This window comes from Oratosquilla oratoria, chromosome 18, assembly GCF_046742065.1.
Source record: "Oratosquilla oratoria isolate Oo_2021 chromosome 18, ASM4674206v1, whole genome shotgun sequence".
In the NCBI taxonomy this organism is placed as follows: domain Eukaryota; kingdom Metazoa; phylum Arthropoda; class Malacostraca; order Stomatopoda; family Squillidae; genus Oratosquilla; species Oratosquilla oratoria.
In genome coordinates, this window is record NC_134794.1 from 58,328,741 (window position 1) to 58,332,623 (window position 3,883).

The following is a 3,883-nucleotide window of genomic DNA, read 5'->3' on the forward strand; positions in this document are numbered from 1 at the left end:
ACAAGTGATAAACACAAATTATAAACAAATAATATAAGATAAATGACAGGCATTACAGCATCTTGCTTAGGTATTTATCTAAACGAATCTTAGCTTCGAACTGAACTACGTTGCACTGCTTCTGTAGGAAGTTTATTCCATTCATTAACTACACGGTCAACTTGTTTCTACCCACTTCCAAAATAAATAATTTTCCTGGCATTTTGAGACCAATATTTCTTGTCGGATTCTCATTCAATGTGAAAATTTTGTCACTTTTGATGTCATTTCCCTTTAGTATCTTAAAGACGTATCAACTCGGCTCTGAGTCTACGATTTTTTTAAGGGAAAACAGATACATATGTTTTAGTCGACTTTCGTATGATTTATTTTTTTATATTTGGAAGGGATTTCTCACAGTCTTCTCCTTTTCTGCATAGGGGGACGGAGAGGGGAGGTCGCCAATTTAATGAAGCGGCCTTGCTGTGGATGTGCTGTGCCTTGCGACACTGCCTCTGACCCAGGGCAGTGGACAGGGTGCAGGGATGACCCGTCATCCAGGAGGTGCTAAGATAAGAGCGGGGTGGAGGGGAATGGAGTGTATTTAGGGACAGAATGGGTGGGAATGATTTTATGCATTTTTCTTTTTGGCTACCTCCCTTGGAAGGGGGAAAAAGCCTTGGTATATGTATGTATGTATATTTGGAATCTGTTTTGTGGCTCGCCGCTGTAGTTTTTCCAATCTGTCAGTGTCTAATGAGATTCAGTAACCACATGGAAACAGCATATTCCAAATATTGAGGAACTAACGATTTATAGCTTGTTAAAGAGATATGGACTTTTGAAGTAAAAACAAAAAACAAAATACGCAATCAGTCCTAGAATTTCATTTGCTTTCTCAAGAGGCATACAGTGCTCAGTAACGTGATAATCGTCCACGTTGGCGTTGTTGTGATTGCCTGGATGACCAACCTCACGTGTATCTGTCTTAACATTACCGCTATTTACCATAGAATGGGGGAGTACTGGTAACAGCAAAGAAATGTAATCCTTTGTAATATATATATGTATATATATATATATATATATATATATTTTTTTTTTTTTTTTTTTTTTTTTTTTGAGACATTCTGACAGGTTGATGTAAGCGGAATAGGAAAAAATAGGAATAGGAAAAAGCATACCTGCGAAACTAGTCAGGAATAAACTCAAGACTAAGACTCCTGTGTTTCCTATTCCGCTTACATCATATATATATATATATATATATATATATATATATATATATATATATATATATATATATATATATATATATATATATATATATACCGTAGGATGGGGTAATCGGGCCATCAATGGTGTAAAAGTTATTCATGTATTAAAAATTATGTTACAACTGGTAAATAAAATTCTGGTAAAATGGAGGTAGGTATTTATTCAGGGCAAAAGTGAAATATTTTAAAACCAATTTCAATTAAAAAAGTGAATAACTTTTATATGGCCCATTTACCCTCAGTATATACATACATATATATATATATATATATATATATATATATATATATATATATATATATCAAATCAGCCATCTTGGGTCCACTGCTGAACAAAGGCCTCCTTCATAGCATTCCATGATTCACACGACCCCGCCAACCTGTGCCATGTTACTCCCGCAAACTTCTCAATCTCATCTCTCCACCTGTCTGATCTCCCTCTTCCACGCTTCCCATCTCGCGGCGTCCACTCAGTAACACACTTGCTCCATCGGTCATCAATCGTTCGCACTAACTTACTTGCCTAATTCCACTTCCTCTCTTTCACCGCCTCTATAATATCTTTCACTCTAGTATGCTCTCTCATCCAACTTGCTCTTTTTCGGTTTCTCAGCGTTATTCCCATCATTGATCTCTCCATTCTCCTCTGTGGAGTCCTTAGCTTTGTTTCCATCGCCTTCGTTAGTTTCCAAGTCTCACACCCGTAGATTATGGCTGGCAGAATGCACTGGTAGCAAACTTTACGTTTCAAACATAAAGGTAGAGAGCCTCTCAGGATTTTATTATATTTACCAAACACTTTCCAACCGATTATAATACGTCTTTTTATTTCATTGTCATGATCTTTCGTCATTTTCACCATCTGGCCTAAATAATTATACTCTTCAATTTCTTCAAGACACTCACTATCGATTCTAATCTCTTTACTTTGAACTTTCGTGTTGAACATTACTTTTGTTTTACTCTTATTTATTTTTAAACCTACTTTGAGACTTTCTTTGTTCAGATCACTCAGCATATTTTGCAAGTCTTCTGCTCTTTCTGAAATAAGAATAATGTCATCCGCAAATCTTAGATGGTTCAAATATTCGCCATTAATCTTCAAACCTTTCTCTTCCCAACTCAACCAAGTGAAAATTTCTTCCAAACAAGCTGTAAATAGTTTGGGTGAAATGGTATCGCCTTGCCGTACTCCTTTCTCGATCTTGATCTTTTCTGTATCTTTATGTAGTCGAATTATAGCGGTACCTTTCGCATAAATCTTTTCTAAAACCCTTACCTGTTCGTTTGTACCCTGCTTGCGTAACGAGTTTAGTGCTGCCATTTGTTCTACCGAGTCAAAAACTTTCTCGTAATCTACAAAAGCTAAACAGAGAGGTATATTGTATTCTGTCCTTTTCTCGATTAGTTGGTTCATCGCCTGCAAATGATCTAAAGTCTAATATCCGTTCCTAAAGCCTGCCTGTTCTCTCGATTGGTTTCCATCTAAAACTTTACTTAGTCTATTTGTAAGGATCTTGGAGAACACTATATACATTTGATAGCAAGCTAATCGGTCGATAGTTACTAAGGCCTTGGCCTCCTTTTTTATGAAGCAAAATCACTATAGCATTGCACCATGATTTAGGAACGCTTCTTGACGTAATCACTGGGTGTACAACTAAGCCAACCTAATATGAACTTCTTTCCCTGCGTCTTTCAACAGATCTATCGATATACCATCTTCCCTAGGTGCTTTTCCTCGTTTCATAGTTTTAGAGCAAATTCTACTTCTTCCTTTGTAATCTCCGGGTTTTGTTGCGACACGACAATACTCGGCCGCATGTGGCAAAGGCGACAAAGTCAGCCATCGAAGAGCTGGGATGGGAAGTCTCACCCCATCCACCCTTTTCTCCAGATTTGGCACCAACTGAATTTCATCTTTTTCGGTCATTGTCAAATCACCTATCGGGTCATATCTCTGAGAATGATGCAGTCATCTCAACTTTCATTTACGAGTTCTTTGCCAAAAAAAAAAAATAATAATTTTACCGAGATGGTATTTGAAAATTGCCAGAGCGCTAGAGTAAAGTTATTAAGCAGGGCGGAGACTATATTGTTGATTAATTTTTTGTATTTTTATTAAATAAACAATAGATATTTGTAATTGGATTTTTCAGTAATTATGTAAATATTGTAGAAAGACTTAATAGAAAATAGAGTTAGAAATTGTAGAGGGGAAATATATAAAACCGAACGAACTTATGCGACAACCTAATATATATTATGCAGCAGTGAGCTTTAAAAAGTGGCAGGACTATTACCTGAACGTATAGCCATGTTTATGTAGCTCAGCTCGTACACCCATACGTTGGTATACCTGTTTCTTGCTTCTGAGATTAACTTAACCACGATAAAGCTTCATAATGACTGCAAGTGGGATAAAAAAAAAAAAAATGTGGCACGGTAAGGAATGGGTTACCTGTAATTATCAGTCTCGGTCGAGTTTATTAGCCTTGATGCACGTTATCTTTCTTTATGTAGAATATACACAGTAATACCATTTGCTAAGAGGCTGAATGGCCTACCGGCTCCTGCGCTTGACATTCAAGCCAAAAATTTATAAATCAATCAATCAATCAATTGCT